Source organism: Taurulus bubalis (assembly GCF_910589615.1).
Source record: "Taurulus bubalis genome assembly, chromosome: 2".
Classification (NCBI taxonomy): domain Eukaryota; kingdom Metazoa; phylum Chordata; class Actinopteri; order Perciformes; family Cottidae; genus Taurulus; species Taurulus bubalis.
Genome location: NC_136590.1, coordinates 44,673,617 through 44,692,816, shown reverse-complemented (window position 1 = coordinate 44,692,816; position 19,200 = coordinate 44,673,617).

Genomic DNA, 19,200 nt, shown 5'->3' with positions numbered 1-19,200 from the left:
AGTTGGAACAATTAGTTTGAGTGTCATTGAAATGATGAATAACATTCATGATATATAACATTACTTTCAGTAAATTGTCTTATTATTAAATACACTTTTTAAAAACAATTAAATACATTATGGCCATATTAAAACATGGTTTGTTAGAAAGAGGAAAATAGTCAAAGGCACTCACTCATCGAGCACATTACACATTAAAAGTTTAAAACTTAGAATCATAAAAGCAACAAATGGGTGAAATGAAATCATAAGAATAGCAAAGATAAAGAAAACATTAGCACCTGTAGGGAATTTAGCAACAACATCACACAACCCCTGAGGTAAAGTGCTTTAAGAACAGAGGAGCAGGATATATGAGCCTTTGAGGAACCTGGATTTAATATTATACGTTTTTAAAGAATGAAGGAAATTAAGAAGGCAAATGAGTCCTTTAATACTCCTGACTTTATGCAAAATAAAAATAAATAAATGCACCAAATTGTCTTAAAAAAGAAAAAAAGTTTAATTATTTGAGCGTAATTATGGGGATTTCGGCCCATTTCAAGGTGGAGGACATTTCTGTTTGTCCACTTGTTGAATATTATTGTTGTTTGTGACCAAAAAACATTGAAGTAACAACAACAAACACTTTTTTAATGCAGCTTCCCAAAACAAAACAATTAATGCCTTAAACATACGCGCATTTACGCCCTTTTCCTTTGGTTTTGATCTCGTAATGAAGTATTTGCAGTAGAATAGTTCACCTACCGCACGTCAGCCACAGAGAGACCATGTTCGCTCCCAGCATGCAGCGCTCTGCCCGGGCGCCGCCGCTCATCTCCCGTCTCCGGGAAACAGCGACTACAGCAGCGCTTCCAAGGAAGCTCCTCCTCCGGAAGCTCCTCCTCCGGAAGCTCCTCTTCCGGCTGGTGCTTATCGCCGCCTCGGCTTCCGGTGGAATATGACATGTCAAAATAAAAGCACCGCACTCAACGTTCACTAGTTAACGTTAAACTACGGAAGTAAAATAAAAATAATTATGAGATAGAAAGTGATATTTATGAGATAGAAAGTGATAATTATGAGATAGAAAATGATTAATTATGAGATAGAAAGTCGATATTATGAGATAAGAAAGTCGAAATTATCAGATAGAAAGTCATAATTATGAGATATAAAGTGATCATTATGAGATAGAAAGTCGAAATTGTGAGTAGGAATATAACATGTCAAAATAAAAGCACCGCACTTTAACGATTACTAGTTAACATTAAACTATGGAAGCCCATTTTCGAAATAAAATACAAATAATTATGAGATAGAAAGTCAACATTATGAGATAAGAAAGTCGAAATTATGAGATAAGAAAGTCGAAATTATGAGATAGAAAGTCGATATTATGAGGTGGAATATAACATGTAAAAATAAAAGCACCGCAAACTATGGAAGCCCATTTTTGAGTGAAATAAAAATAATTATGATGTAGAAAGTCATAATTATGAGAAAGTCGAAATGATGAAATAAGAAAGTTGATATTATGATATCGTACGGCTGGCTTTCTTTTTTTTTTGTTTACTGGTGAAAAAAGAAAAAGCCAGCGCCATTGAAGCACATGCTCATAATTATGACTTTTTATCGAATTGTTTTCTTTTTGGTGAAAATGGGCTTCCATATTTAATAACAGACACTTTTTTTTTATTGAGAATGTGTAATTTAGGGATGAACACAATTCTGGGTTTTAAGGGTAATTATTTCTGTGGTTTGTGTTTGATTGAAAACGCTGATGCACAGAATGTTTACAATGAGGATGAGCCCCAGATAATCCTGCGTGGAAAAGAGCTTATATATATATATAAGAGCTCAGAAGTTATCCCTGTTTGGTTCAAAGAGAAATTCAACTCTAAAAACAGACTGCAGTTCTTTCATGTTTACCACAATTATTCTTTGGACATCATGCACGACATTCTTGAAGGGGTCAGTATGAGATGAAGTTATTGTTGAACTGTCTCAGAAAAGGCTTTGTCAAAACACAATATGTTCTATAGGATTTATGCTTTTGACTTTAGGTACTTGGAGGCAAAAAACACCCTACAAGGATTAACATGGACTCAGTTCCAGAAGAAAACCAAAACTTTGCTGCTGCTTTTTCTGCAGATAATCAACATCATATTTTCTCCTTCTGTTACACTCGGCATGACTGTACATTTAAAGCATTTAATAATGGAACACCATGCATTGTTCAAACTGTATGTACGTTTAGCACAAGAGATAAAAGAACATGTATGAACAGCATCAACAGACTTAGTTCTAAAACCCTTTGTCCATTTATCAGAGCAGATTAAATGTTCTTCACACCTCGGTGTTCAACCGAGAACCACAAAGTGAAGGATTTCTTTCTAACTTTCTTTCCAAGTCTCATAAAAACACACAGACGCCTCAAATAAAAGTTCATGTTCAGTTTTTGCCTCCAAAGGTACATCCTGTGCCTTTTGTAGCGTCCCAAATAAAGATTGTACATCACCTTTCTAATTCTAACTACATTACTTTTCCGATTATATTCACATGTTACATTTTAGTAATGTTAACGTGTGTCTCAGTCATCCACGTGCTCCAGTCTTTACTAACCAGCAACATATTTGCTTGTTTTTGTCAAATACAAAACATAGTGAAGCAAAAACATATGTTTGTATATGTTTTTGCTATTATTGATTTAGTTCCCTGAATCGTTCACATTTGAAGCATGGGTGCCAGGACCAAGACCTCCATTGCATCATTACACTTTTAAATATTATATTAAGACACAACACACCAATGTGAATTTTCTTTTAAAAAGAAAAAAGGAAAGTTACGTGGATATGAATTAAAAATGACCGGTACGTCACTTAAATCTCTAAATAATTCCGAAGCAGATTTAGATGTACAAATGTCTTATTTTATATAACTTAAACAGAATATACTTTTCAAATTCAAAAATAAAGAAATTCATAAGATTGGAGACATTAAGAATATTCTTTCTTTTATGGATCAATTTAAGTCAATCGACATGTAAGCTGTATTTGTTGGTCCCCTGCATATTATATGAGTAATAAGGAATATAAGCATAAAACTACAACCTTGGCTTCTAACTCAAATACTTGTGAATTCATCTTTATTATTTGATAAAACATAACAATATGTACGAATATTGTATACAAGTACTCAACATATTGATTTCCTCCGAGTGATTCGGTTTCTTCCCACATTAATTAATAATACAAAATAAATAAAAGTTTGAACTTGGCCTCGCAGTAACAACAAGGTCAGGGTTCAGGGTAGGACCTGAACCTCTTTGAATATCAGTTTTTAAATCTCTCTTTTCTCACAGTAGACGACTTTGAGAAAGTCACATCAAGGTTATTATTATTATTACTACACTGGGGCATTCTTTGCATATTCCAGACTGACTGTATCTACACTGTACTTGGTTCTGATCGTTTTAACAAAGAAATGAAATCCCTCAGGATTTTAATAATCATAGAATAAACGTTTTGTTGTGAATTCATCTTTATTCTTTGAAAAAAACAAAATTATACGAATGTTGCATACAAGTACTCAACATATTGGTACAATAATTTTAATTAAAAAAATCGGAAAAAAATCAACTTAAATATTGAGGCTTCAAACACAGGAACTGAAAGTGAGCGTGCCACGAAAGTACAGACCTCAACCTGAACAGCCATATCAAGACAACTACAAAATCAGCCTCCTATCACCTGAAGAATATATCAAGGGTTAGAGGACTTATGTCGCACTGTTGATGAATAGATCCGCCATGGAAGACTATTGTGGTCATATCAGGTTTATAAAAGATTGCGGATTAGGGCATTGTGCTTTAAATTGTTTAACCTCAGTGTGTCAATGACATTGGATAATTGATATATATTTTATTATTTGTTTTGTACTTTATTGAGGTTGTTGTTTATCAACAGAGTTGGCAGTAGTGACAGTCTTTTCTACACGCCTGCACACAGAAAAATAATGGTTCTTAAATGGTTCTTTAAAAGGCTTTGTGGTTCTATGAAGAACCATCACCTACTGAAGAACCATTGTATCTATCGGATGGTTCTACATGCTTGTCATATGGTTCTTTGGGATATTAAAGGGTTCTTAATTCATGTTTGAGTTATTTGACAGTGGGGGATGGTATACAGTTGGAAGAAACCCTAACTTGTCACGATCTGGAGGTGGGGTAGTTAGCTGCAAGCTTATATTTGATATATTTGTATATATTTAGTTATTTTTATATTAAAAAAAGAAAAGAACACATATAAATGATGTGTTCAAAAAAATAAGATAATCCTTCATTAGTCCCGCAGTGGGAAAATGGTAAAAATAATACAGTGTATATTACACTGTATTATTGTACTGTATTAAATTTTTTTACACACCGTGAATGCATTGCATATATATATATATATGCAATGCATTCATATATATATATATATATATATATGTATATATATATATATGTACATATATATACATATATATATAAAATAAGCAATGAAACAAAGTATTTTATTTTTTATTTAAATATATAAACCATTTAAATAAAAAATACTGATAAAAAATAGCCTCTTCCATATCAATAGCTGTGTTCCAGAACATTCTATGGGGAAAGCCATAGATGAAGTATGTGTCTGCCCCGCCTACTTCCAACTCAAACCACCAATCAGGTTCATGAATTATGTGTCCGCCGACCGCCGACTTCCAACCGCCGACTTCCAACCGCTGACTTCCAACTGACATTCACATCTCTTCGCCAGAAGTCCAATGAAGAGTTGTGTTAACTAACGTTAGGTAAGTGTTGGATGGTATAGGTTGCTACTGGCTAATTATTGCTTGTTTTTGTAATATCTCAGTGTCTGAATACATCTAATATATTATTGGTACCTGTAGTAGCTGGAAGCACCATATTTCCCTGTTTTTGTGGATTTCGCTAACATTGATTTGTGGAGGTAATGTTAGCTAGCTAGTTAATTGCCTTTGTTAGTCTGCTAGTTGGCCGGAGCTAATGCTAGCTAACGCTAGTTAGCGTCGGCCAACATCATTAGCCTTGAAAGCGTGCTAAATATATATATTGCGATTACTGCCGTAAGACGTCGCAAAATATATATATATATATATACAAGGCAAGTTTTCATCTGTAGAAGTTTAATAAATGTTTTAGCAAATAGCTGATAATACCATCTAATGGCATCTTTACATTTTGGTTAATGAGGCCAAGCATGTTATATCTGATTTCAAATGCTCCAGCTCAGCCCTAATGGTGTCATTGTTTATAACTTTATCAGCAAACGGATACACTGGATGCTGGGGAGGATGAAAGAAGTACGAGCCACCATATTGCAACAATAAAGCAGGAGTGCCAAAAGATGAGGCCCAACTTGGACATCATTCGCCAATGCCTACAGAAAGTACAGAAGTACAGAAAGAACTATATTCAACAACACACTACTGCAGAGGTCTTTAAAGAATTCCCTTGCTTCTCTATTCCAATCTTGGTGAGTGTTTTATCCAATATATAATGATAGTGTGAATAATGTGATTTAGTGAGACTGGTGGGTGGACCTCAAATCCTCTGGGGGAGTCAAGAGGCAATCTGAGTATATGGGTACATTTTCTGCTTCAGAACTGGGAACACTACAAAAGATAAAGCTCATTTTGGTATAAAAAAGAAAACAAAATCCTGATGCATTCACAAGTTCGAGGATACCTTCTCTGTCTTCGAGAGAGCGTAGCTCATGTTCACGATAAAACATTGGAATTCGTATTTATGGTGGTGTTCCTCTTAAGGCTCATTTTTAGGCTGTGTGACTTTTTTTTAAATTTAAGGCGAATGTTTGTTTTGTCCTGATCATATTTCCCAATGTGTAAATGCTGCATCATATTAACATAATTGTTGAGACCTTGGGTCGTATGGCTCTAGACAGACTTTTCTTTATTTAAGGTGAATGTTTTGTCCTCCTGAACACATGTAAATAATAGTTTTACTAATGTTAGGGTTGAATTATACTATTTATAATATCAATGCTTAAATATATAAAAAAAAACAGTATTTCATATTTGCTTCTGAATGCTGAAGGCATTAAATTATTTAATTGGCATGTTTTTGTACAGCTCTGTGAAGAGGCCTCATTAGTTCTTAAGGTTGACGATGTGGACAAGCTGGTCATGAGAGGATGTAATAAGCTGTCAAGCCAGCTTGTGTCCATGGCCCCAAAAAGCCATCTGAAAAGCCTTTGTCTGCATTCTGTTGATGAGAGTAAGACTGATGCTGAACGAAATGGTAAGCCACGCAAGTCTCTTATGATATCATGAATGTCTTAATCAAATACCATGAGGCAGACAAAGATGCCAAAGCAGAATATGTCTTATCTCAGGGAACTGTTGAAAGTCTAAGACTTTGTTTATCCCTATATATTTGGTCAACCCTTCTTTTGAGTACTAGTTTTGAGGTTTAAGTGCCGTGTTATGTTAATAAGATTTGAGGTCTTATGACCAAGTACAACTAAATTTAGAAAGCAACAGTTCCTAGTCTACGGCTGCAGCCAGTGATGCTGTGTAGATGGCTACAGGTTTACAGTTAGCCCTGGAAATGCTAACTAATAAGAGCAGACTGGACATTTTTGGAAGGGAGGAGCTTAAATAGAGTGTTGACTTTTATTGAAACATGATTTGTCATTTACAGGCCAGTTGGTGAATGCTGCCATACTCCTCCTACCATCAGTCTTAAAGGAAAATGCATCACTGTTGTTTGCAATAGATAAGGTTAGTCATGCATGTTTGTGTGGGTCAACTTGAATTTGTTTATTTAAAAAAGGGAAATGTGTACAAAAAAATGCATTGCCTGATTCTGGATTTTAATATATTAAATATATCTTTTGGACTAAATTACAATTACGTGCAATTTAAAAAATATGACATGAATTGGATCAAATCATTTAATATTGTCAACAAACTATACTATTTAATGTGCAACTAAGCATAGCAGAATGCTTTGATTGGTAAACATTACAAATTTACAGAATACAGCTTTAAGTCTCAAATGTTTGGTTTTCAGGAGCCACTTAGCCCAACCCCACCATTGTGTTGAGCAACAGCGATGGCAAGCCCCTGGGTCACAGCACAGAAGGTGCTGTGACAATGGATGGACAGAAACTGCTGGTGGACAATGAAGAGGCAGACATTTCCTTGGCCATGGGCGTTGTGCTGGCCCTCTATAAAGTCTAGTTTCGGTTCCAGATGGCACCTTAATTTTTCTGTGTGTGTGGTAATGGGTGGGACCGTTACAACAGGTGGCCTGTTAGATAGCGGCTCCATGGCGTGTAGCATTAGCAAAACAGCTGAGATGAAACTGAGAGAATTCCGAAACCGCTTCATGAACCCAACACAGAATGACCAGTGTGCTGACTCCACATCAACAGACGTCCGGGTCATGAAGAACCGAGTACATGTGCTTCATGCAATGTTGTTTGGATGTGTGCAGAGAAGGGACAAACACGAGTATGTGCTTACAGTGAGGATTTCCCCGCATCAGTACATGTTGTACAAAAACTACCTAGACCACGTCACCGATGAGCTCCATGGCGAACACAGATAAGAGAACTGGATCCAACCTGTTGAAGGACTTTCGGGTGATCAGCCGAATTTGGACTGTTCCCTGGGGCCTTCAGCTGAACGACTGCAGCAAAGAAAATGGCGGATTCTGAGACGGTACGAATGTTGCATACAAGTACTCAACCTATTGGTACAATAATTAAAATTTAAAAAAATTAAGAATAGGAATAAATAAACTTCAATATTGAGGCAGCACTGGCTTCCAACACAGGAACTAAAACTGAGTGTGTCACGAAAGAGCAGACCTCAACCTGAACAGAAGAAACTAAGAAATGAAATCCCTCGGGATTTTATGTAAAAAATAATCATTGAATATAAGTTTTGTTGTGAATTCATCTTTATTCTTTGATCTAACAGGAAGTGATGTTCAGGAAGTTCCTTTTGCCCATGGACTCACAGGAGAGAGCATATTCGTACAATCTTCGTACTCCTTGCCTTAAAGTCCACAAAATTGGCTTCATCCAAAAGTCGTCTACTATTTAGGGTTATATTAACATGTTTAGGTTAATATCTCTTTGGTTTGAGTACAGTAGTGCTGATGCTTGTTAGTTTACTGTCGACTACAAATGGATGTATTAGTGTTTAGTGGTTAAAGCATTGGTGCTCGTGTAAATTAAATTTACTGTTGTATTTCATCTTTTGTATAAACATTGATACACGTTTAAGCACCTATCTACATGGTTTATGCCAGTAATCTTATATACTGATGTACCAGAAACATGGTTTAGTACTTACAAGGGCATGTTTTTTGTGCTCTATTTTTAGTTGGAAAAAAATACATATTTTCCTTCATTAACTTCTGCCAAACACAACAACCTGTCTGTTCCTTGGAGAATATATTGTCAAGCTGGCTGTATATAGCTGAAGGTCTCTTGCAACAACTTTTAATGTCAGAACACAAGTACTTGTAGTTTGAACCAAGTTCAGACCACGCTTAACATGCAACAACTTCTCTCACGCATGTTTTATTATCAAAAGATGAGCTCTTGAACAATCTTAAACTTTGAACCTAAAAAAATGGGACGCCGTGAAAGATTACCTTCCACGAATCTTAAAAAAAGCAATCTAAAGGTGAGGTAACCCACTAATAAGGAAAACTTGGAAAGGAAAGCACATTCCTGGATAAATGTTCTGATTACAAGACAACTAGCTACAACTACCAACTGCTAACTGCCTCTAACTGCTGCTGTCAACTGCCATATAAAACATGCTAACAGAAGAGGAACAGTAATTAACATTGTGTGAAGACATAGAGAATCCTTTTGGATATATATATATATATATATATATATATATATATATATATATATATATATATATATATATATATATATATATATATATATATATTATTTTAAACTTGGAAAGGAAAGCACATTCTGGATAAATGTTCTGATTACAAGACAACTAGCTACAACTGCCATTCCAAAGGCTAAACTGCTTTAAAACAAGCTAACAGAAGAGGGACAGTAACTAACATTGTGTGAATTATTTTGGTAATATATATGTATTTGTATATATATATATATATATATATATATATATATATATATTTGTTCTTAGTTTGTATTGTTGGGCTAGAAAATCCTTTAAAAATGATTTAGAGAAACTTACATGTATTTATCTTCAGTAGACTTTACTACTTTAACGGTGTGTTCACAGGCCTCTGTAAAAAGCTTGAGTCCTCACTAAGACCAGGAAAGTGGATCACATCACTCAAGTTCTGAGGTCTTTCCTCTGGTTTCCTGTCCAACAAATAATTGACTTCTAATCCTGCTGGTTTATAAAGCACTGAATGGTTTAGGGCCTAAATACATGTGTGATACCTTATGACCCATCTGACCCCTCAGGTGGTCTGGGACTGGTCTACCTTATGAACCATCTGACCCCTCAGGTGGTCTGGGACTGGTCTACCTTATGAACCATCTGACCCCTCAGGTGGTCTGGGACTGGTCTACCTTATGAACTATCTGACCCCTCAGGTGGTCTGGGTCTGGTCTACCTTATGACCCATCTGACCCCTCAGGTGGTCTGGGACTGGTCTACCTTATGAACTATCTGACCCCTCAGGTGGTCTGGGACTGGTCTACCTTATGAACCATCTGACCCCTCAAGTGGTCTGGGACTGGTCTACCTTATGAACTATCCGGACCTCAGAGACCATCAAAGACCCTACGAGACCCTCAGCTCCTTTAAATCCTAATTGAAGACTTTTCTGTTTGCTGTTGCCTTTAATTAAACCAGATTCAAAGATATTAATCAATTTCACGACTGCATTTTGTTTCTTATTTTATTTATTAATTTCTTCTTGCAACTTTTATTCTAATTTTAGCTGTTTGACTGGTTTTAATGAATGTTCTTAATTTTTTTTAAATCATCTTTTATTTTGCATTATGTTTTGATGCTTAACTCCCTGCTCTCTGAAACATTTATGAAGTATTAATCATGCCTTTATTATTGAAACATAGGCTATTTAGACATTCTAAATAGATTTTCAGTTTAAAATAACTTATTACGTGTACCGGTATCATTAAGGGAGGCAGAGGAATAAACTACATTTATTACGTGTACCGGTATCATTAAGGGAGGAAGAGGAATAAACTACATTTATTACGTGTACCGGTATCATTAAGGGAGGAAGAGGAATAAACAACATTTATTACGTGTACCGGTATTATTAATGGAGGAAGAGGAATAAACTACATTTATTACGTGTACCGGTATCATTAAGGGAGGAAGAGGAATAAACTACATTTATTACGTGTACCGGTATTATTAAGGGAGGAAGAGGAATAAACTACATTCATTATGTGTACCGGTATTATTAATGGAGGAAGAGGAATAAACTACATTTATTACGTGTACCGGTATCATTAAGGGAGGAAGAGGAATAAACTACATTTATTACGTGTACCGGTATCATTAAGGGAGGAAGAGGAATAAACTACATTTATTACGTTTACCGGTATCATTAATGGAGGCAGAGGAATAAACTAAATTTATTACGTGTACCGGTATCATTAAGGGAGGAAGAGGAATAAACTAAATTTATTACGTGTACCAGTATCATTAATGGAGGCAGAGGAATAAACTACATTTATTACGTGTACCGGTATCATTAAGGGAGGAAGAGGAATAAACTACATTTATTACGTGTACCGGTATTATTAATGGAGGAAGAGGAATAAACTACATTCATTACGTGTACCGGTATCATTAAGGGAGGAAGAGGAATAAACTACATTCATTACGTGTACCGGTATCAATAATACCGGTACACGTATTATAGCCACAGAGACGCAGTCTCTCTCAAACCAGTTGAAGAAGATCCTTCAAAAGAACGAAGAAAACCAGGATTTTACTAACAAGACAGACTTTTGAAGACCACGAAAATCTTTAATCGACAAGTAATATCTTCAAACATGATGAGTTCAAGTGAAGACAAATCCGCCGCACCTGTACAGCCTGATTCAGACATGGACACCATGAGTGGAGATCAGGATCACCCTCAGGACAGTACACACACATTTGACCTAATGCAAGAGTTATGTCAGAGCAATAAGGCCTGGGAGAGGAAGTGTTCGGCTCTGGAGCTGAGGGCAGTCAGAGACCTGGAGGAGGAGAGGAACAAGTCGGAGAGACTCACCAAACTTAAATCTCAAGCCCGGCTAATCAGCCAGTGTACGAAGGCCAACAACACAATACACGGGCTGATGAAAGACAAGGTGTATCTCTATCATAAACTTGAGGTCAAAGAAGACGCCTGACAGAAGATGAATGGGGCTCTGCAGCAAAAGTCTATTAAATACCAGGATGAGGAGAGCAAGAGGACTGAGGGACTGGCGGCTAAGCATAAGGATAACTTGAGCCACCTGGAGGAAAAGGTCGTCGGTCTCCAGGCGGAACTTAAGTCGGAAAGCCAGCGCTTCAGCGAGCGGTTAAAGCAGTGCAACACGACCTGGAAGGACAAGGTAGACTCTCTTCAGGAGGAGAACACCAACAAGAAAAAGCGCTTGGAGTCTTCCATCAAGAAGGACAAGGCCTGTGTGCAGCAGAGCCACGAGGCACAGGTGCAAAGTCTGAAAAAGGAAATCCTGGTCCTGGAGAACGTGTGCCTCCGGCTGAAGAGGAAGAATTTAGGATTTTTTGGAAGAAGGATGGAGGACGGGGAGACGGAGCTCACGAAGATGAAGAGAAAACAGCTATCTCGCTCCTCTATCATCCCATCTCCCGTGGATCCCGGCTCCGCTAGCCATAGTCGATGTGTCCTTGGGCAAGATACTTAACCCTAAACTGCTCCTGTAGTTGTGCCTACGGTGCATGAATGTAGTCCTGGAGGGAGACTCTACCGTGATGGAGAGCCTCCCTTCAGTGTGTGAGTGTAGTCCTGGAGGGAGACTCTACCGTGATGGAGAGCCTCCCTTCAGTGTGTGAGTGTAGTCCTGGAGGGAGACTCTACCGTGATGGAGAGCCTCCCTTCAGTGTGTGAGTGTAGTCCTGGAGGGAGACTCTACCGTGATGGAGAGCCTCCCTTCAGTGTGTGAGTGTAGTCCTGGAGGGAGACTCCACCGTAATGGTAGAGTCTCCCTCCAGGACTACACTCACACTCGGATGGGAGACTCTACCATGATGGTAGAGTGTGAGTGTATGAATGGGTGTGAATGGGTGAATGACAGCGTGTCGTGTAAAACAAGCGCCGTTCATTTACCTTTCATCCATTTTGGGTTTTTTATCCTGGTGTTCAGGGTTTTCCCAAAACAAAAACAACGATTGAAATAAACTATCAAATCAATTTGAACCACAGTTTCCGCCTTAAATATATTTAGTGTTAGAACAATTGTATGACATGGTGGTGACTTTACGTTGTTATTTTAACAATAAAAGATCTTTCAAATTATATTTTAGGGTTAACAACTAATTATTCTGTTATAAATAATGATATTCTACAATGAAAACAAACGTGATATTTATCAATGACGGGTTTATGGATATATTTAATATGAGCATTATTTACTGGTAATATATCTCTTTGTGAATCACCGGTTTGTGTTGAATACATGAAGCTCCCTGCACAGAGGTGGACCAGCAGAGAGTCAGAGTTAATATTGATTCATAATAATAATAAATGGAATTATGTTAATGTATTCATACTCATTATAATAGTGTTAATGTATTTGTCATAAAGGGACATAGAAAACATGAATAATGAGTGGAGAGCTAGCGGGTAACTAGCAGCAGCGCTAGCTGGCTACAGCGGGGAGCTAGCAGCAGCGCTAGTTTCTTACAGCGGGGAGCTAGCAGCAGCGCTAGCTTCTTACAGCGTGGAGCTAGCAGCAGCGCTAGCTGGCTACAGCGGGGAGCTAGCAGCAGCGCTAGCTGGCTACAGCGGGGAGCTAGCAGCAGCACTAGCTGGCTACAGCGGGGAGCTAGCAGCAGCGCTAGCTGGCTACAGCAGGGAGCTAGCAGCAGCGCTAGCTGCTTACAGCGCAGAGTTAGCGGGGACAACCAAGGTAGTAGCGGTTTATAACCCAACTTTTGCGGTAGTTTATTCTACCTTGACTTGGGCCTAACGTGTTTTTCTCAAAGTATTGAACACTTTTTTAGAATTGTGACAAATTCCTGGATATAAAAAGTCTAGATGCACTTTTAGGGCCCGTCCACACCAGACGCGACTCTCAAAAACGCGTCGCTAGCAAAACGATTGTTTCCCTTAGGCCTTTCATGCGCGCTTTTTAAATGCCGCGCGGCGCGTTTTTCTATTAGACATTTGTGTGACAGTCATAATTAGCATATGGATCTGGATCCTTGAGGGTCACAGGGCGTATGGACAATATGTCTGTCTGGAGACAGCCGGTGGAGCTAACATAAGATGAACACTGATTGCATTATGTTTGGGAGAAATATGATTCTGTTTTCCATACTTGAGTTATTCTAAGGAGGGGTGTAACTTTCGGTGCGTATAAATGTGCCTGAGACTTTTTCTCATGTTGAAAGCTTTGCCACAGCTCTGAGTCGCTGTTACATACTTTTCCTTCTCGCAAGACATAAACAGACAAAGACAATTTTGATTCAGAGACTTTATTCCTCCTTTCCTGAGTGACAGAGCAAATCTTCTATCGCAAGGCCCAGATAACATTCTAATCTACTTTGACTTTCAGTTTCTTTTGTGTAATGTTTTTTGATTTTGATTGGAATTTGGATATTATAGAATGCTCTTTTAATTGCATAGAGGGCTCTTGTGGCCTTTTCTTTTATTGCATTCACTGCCAGGCTGAAACTCCCTGAGGCTGTAATAGTCAGACCTAGATAAGTGTAACTCATGGTGTGTTATGGTGGTACTTCCTAGAGTCAAATGGTGTCTGTTCTCCTGACATCTGGGTCTTTTGTGGAAGATCATGATGTTTGTCTTCTTTAGATGTACTGCCAGGACCCAGTTCTGACATTAATCCCCCAATAGGTGTAGCTGTTGTTGGAGCAGCAAAATAACTTCCCCAGGCAGCTGCTAATGCAGACGCCACGGTAGTTATTGGGGTCCAATTTGTCTCCACATTTATAAATTGGAGAAATAAGCCCTCGACACCAAATGTCAGGAAAAACTCCTGAATATAGTACCATGTTAAACAGCCAGAGCACGGCACCTTGCATTTCAGGAGTGCTGTTTTTAAGAATTTCATTTTTAATGTTGTCTGGACCACAAGCTTTTTTCGTTTTGATAAATTTTATTTTTTTCCCCATCAATTCTTCCAAAGTAATTTGGAAGTCAAGATGGCTTTGATTGTTTTTAATTGTAAATTCTAATGTTTGGAGTTTTTCCTGGAATACTTTTGTGGTTTGAATTAAGTTCATTTGGTGGAATGACTTTTTAAAAGTGTGATTTCATAAAAAATACTGACATCCTGTCAATACTCTCTGGCCGGTCTGTCATTTTGGGAATTTGCGTCTCAATCGATCAGACGGTGGACACGATACTACGAAGATGGTGCAGAGGTTCAAGTTCATGTCTGCAAATAAAAAGTTTGAAGGTAATATTTTTTCCCCCCAGTGGCGCAAAGACGGTATTGTCTTATTCATTAAAATGGAAGAAATAACACGCTTACCGTTTCCATGCGCAAGCTAACGGTTTATCTTCTATATATTCTCAACAATCTTCTGGCAAAGACTGCCTTTGCAGTTATATATATATATATATATATATATATATATATATAAAAAATAATAATAATTATTATTATAATACATATATTATTGTCTCAGTTTATCTCAACGTGAATGGATCTAATAAATGTTTTTGAATTTCCCGTCATGCAAATCTTACTGCTGAATCTCTAGCTCTGCCAGAGGGAGAATGTACCGTGTCACGGTATTGTGTAGAGCAAAGACTCAGAAGCAGAGGAAGACACTGGAGTCCAGGTGAGGCAAAAAGGCCTTTTACTCGGCAACACACGTGGAAAGTCTTGGCTCCTCGTGGACAACAACCAACAACTGGCTCCTCATCGACTCCGGGTGCAGCTGGTCATGCGGGACACTGCAGGTGGCGAGGAGCAGGACGGGGGCGAGGGAGGGCAACGCCGCCCAGCCGGCTGAGGAGGGAGGCCCTCGGCGAGCACCCCGCGGCGTCCCACCACGGCTGCATGTGGGGCGTGTAGAGCAGGAACACCTGAGGAGCCTGCAGTCGCCTCTCACCACCACCGGGTGCCACAATGGGTCCATATCTAGTGAAATCAGATAACAATACCACAGAAAATTTATATTTTACACATGTTTTTCTGCTATGTCTAGGTGTTTTTGACATTTGGAGACTGCAAGGGACCCAGAGTATTCATGATGTATATACTATATACATACCTGCAAACTCATAAGGGGTGAAAAAGGTGACGGGGGGGGGGGGGCAAAAATTCCTCTACAGCGCTGTAAAAGACTCATTGCCAGTTATCGCAAACGCTTGATTGCAGTTGTTGCTGCTAAGGGTGGCCCAACCCGTTATTAGGTTTAGGGGGCAATCACTTTTTCACACAGGGACATGTAGGTTTGGATTTTTTAAACCTTCATTTAAAAACTGCATGTTGTGTTCACTTGTGTTATCTTTGTCTAATATTTAAATTTGTTTGATGATCTGAAACATTTAAGTGTGACAAACATGCAAAAAGATAAGAAATCAGGAAGGGGACATGCACTTTTTCACACAAGTGTATATTCCATCTTATTCCTATATTTCTTTTCAAAGGGAAGATGCTAGACAATAGCATCAGCTGTATCTCCTTCGAGCATGAGGACGAGGGTCTCCTGCACAAAGGTCAACCGATGTGAAGCCATTACTGGGTCAATAACTATAAAGTGCCTTTGGTGTCCTCATCAGAATCACTCAGTTATTATGAAAATGTAACAGAATAATGAAACTCTGAGGTGCTTTTATGAATGGCCAAACATTTACACACATAGAAATACAATGACAAGTCTCTTAAAATGTGTTTTAATTATTTTATACTGTTTTATTTCATTGGTTGTACATGATTTTGGCATGTCCCACACTCTGCTCACTACAGTGTGTGTAATAGATGGTTAAATTATATTAAATCCCCCCAAAAATTATATGGTTTTACTGTCCACAAGTTATTTGATAAAATTAGCCATTTTGATCATGTATATTCTATTTTCATAATCATATTGAAAAACTTTCACGTGTCTCTGACATTGCTGTCTACCCTGTCATTATGGGGAAGCTTCCCCTTTAAGAAACCCTCTGATGTTTTCAGTGACATCACTTCCACCAGTGTGTCTTTCTTCACTGGAGGCTGAAACAGTGGCATGTTGCAGACTAAGTATTTACACTTGTATATCGTAGTTTTCATCATGTTATGCGTGCAGTGGTATGTTGTCAAGCTCATCATGTCCACTCTGTCATAGTGAAATATCAATTAATATAAAAACCTTTCAGAATTGGGAAATGTATTTGTTAAACAGTACACAGTCACCTTGCTAACTGAATCATGTGCTCATTAAATGCTAACATTAGCCAAAAATGTACACTGTCATTGTTTACCCTGTCAGCAAGTTTTCCATCACAGGGTGGACATTATTTGCATAATTTAGTTATTATCCAAATACCCATCAAATAAAATATATCATTGAGAAAGGGACTTAATATCTTTCTGAAAATGTACAATTTATAATCACTATGCAATTACTATGTACTTACTCTACTTTAAATGTGTTCATGACAACTCAAGCTCACAAGCTCAGGTTAACGCACTCAAGAAGTGAATGAAGAATCAAAGTGACAGACATGTTCATGATATTTACCAAACACTTTTGGTGAACCGCGACTTCTCCTTCAGTCGTCAATTCTCCGGTCGTTTCCTTCTCCTCGTCCCGGAGACAGAGGACGCCCAGCGTTTCTGAGATTGGAGTGAGACACGGAAAAAAGCTGAGGTTGTGATCTTCGCAATAGAACATCTTTGATGTGACGTATCGAGCTTGCTAACATGTTATATGACGATATAACGCTGGGCGGATAGTTGACCCCCCCCCCAAAACAAAAACTCTTCGGATCTACACGATTCACGTGGATGACATATTTTCATTTCAAAACGGCGAATTTCGCCGAAAAGTGACAAGTTTGCAGGTCTGTATATACACCTATTAAAAAGGCTTCTAGTTTTACAAACGTATAGGAGGTACTATTCATATTTACTATACATTAATTAATAAAGTATTTAGGAAGAGGCTGCAGATAAAGAGAGTAAATATGAATAAAGTGTTTACCCGCTGAGGGCTCTGGTGGCGATGGAGTAACACTTTACGTTCTCCTGCGGTTTTCATTGAATTATTGTTCAAGTTTAGGAACATTTACAAATGTCATTGTTTTGTATTATTTATTTATGTGTTTGTACATTAAGAGCAACAAATATACATTTAGTCAAATTCCTTGAATTAATAAAAGCCGATATCAGTCTGAAGTCACCGTTGTCCATAATGTGCTCCCTGCAGATGTCCAGCAGCTGTTGGAGATTAAAGCAGAAGTCCCCCCTGAGTGCCTGGACCTGGACCAGGAGGATCCAGAGCCCCTCCACATAAAAGAGGAAGAGGAGGATCTCTGGACCCGTCTAGAGGGAGAGCAGCTGAATGTACTGGAAGAAGCTGATATCACCAAGTTCCCATTCACCAGTCATTCAGAGTGAAGATGACAAACCTCAGACCTCTTGATGGAGGACAACAAAGAGGCGGAGCCTCCAGGTCAGCTACTGTGGGGGATCAGGACCAGCCAGGAATCCAGATAGTCATTCACATCCAAATGCTGATGATGTAAAGGCTTCAGAATCTTCTGAGATTGAAGTCATTAATGTTGATTGGCAAGAACCGTCGTCAGATTCTGGACCTGAAAGTGAAGACAGGGACAATGTTTGGAAGGAGACCAGGGCACCTGAGTCTGCTGCACATGACCTAAAATATAAGGAAGCCTTTGTAAGTCATGTGTGATGTAACGCTGGCAACAAACCCTTCAGCTTCTTCAAGGTGTAGTAAACGGTTTTCCTACAAGAGGTTTCTTCAGAGTCACATGATGCGTCATTTTGAAAAAATATCCTCCAGCTGTTTGGTTAGAAAGAAATGTTTTAGAGGGAAGCAAAAGAAAGAATCACAGCCGAGAGTTCTCACAAGAGAGAAACCATTCTGTTGTGATGTTTGTGGGAAAAGATTTACAGTAAGTGGATGATGCCACTTGCTACGCAAGTTGAATCACCCAACCGATCCTTTCTCTGCACTGGATTGCAGAGGGATTCCGGTGGAAGCTCTCTATAGCTTCTTCACTACGAGCAACACTTTCCACATTGTCATTTGATACATTTGTCATTATAAAATATCAATTCAAGCTGCTTTGAAAAAACAATAGCAACATTTATAGCATTAAAAAACCATTGTCTGTTTGCAGTTTGCTCAGTAAAAAAGGCTGTACAACTTTCATACTTTCATGCGTGTGTCTGACAAATTCTCAGCCGTTTCAGGAGACTCACATGTCAGTGCGTGTTGTTGTTTAAAGAAATAACATATGGCTGTTAAACTGTTGGATTAAACTTGACTGAAAATCCTAAACATGGTTATGCTCTTTGATCTGATGCAGCCAGTTGTGTAAAAACAAGACAAGCGCTCGTATAGTCCTCAGATAATGCTTATACTATAGTCAGTTTGTGATAAAGGGTTTTCTTTGTTCTCCACATTGAATCATTTACAAACAGCGACACAAACATGTGCTGCTTTCTACCAGTTGTCTTTCTTTCTTTTTTTAACCATCTTTTGATCTGGTTTCAGACAGTCCTCATTACAGCCCCAGAGTATGGTGTTCACTACCATTTCACCACTGAGCAGAGACACAATAGGTGGACAATGACCATTTATAGCTAAATCAGACACAACATTGCCTGTAGGGAAAATTCATAAATGATGATGCATGGTAAAAATGGACTTTAAGATACGCAATTGTCTCTATGGCATGGCACTCAAAATTAGAGCTACCACGATTAATTGATTAGTTGTTGAGTATTCCAGTTTCTGAAATGTTAATATTTT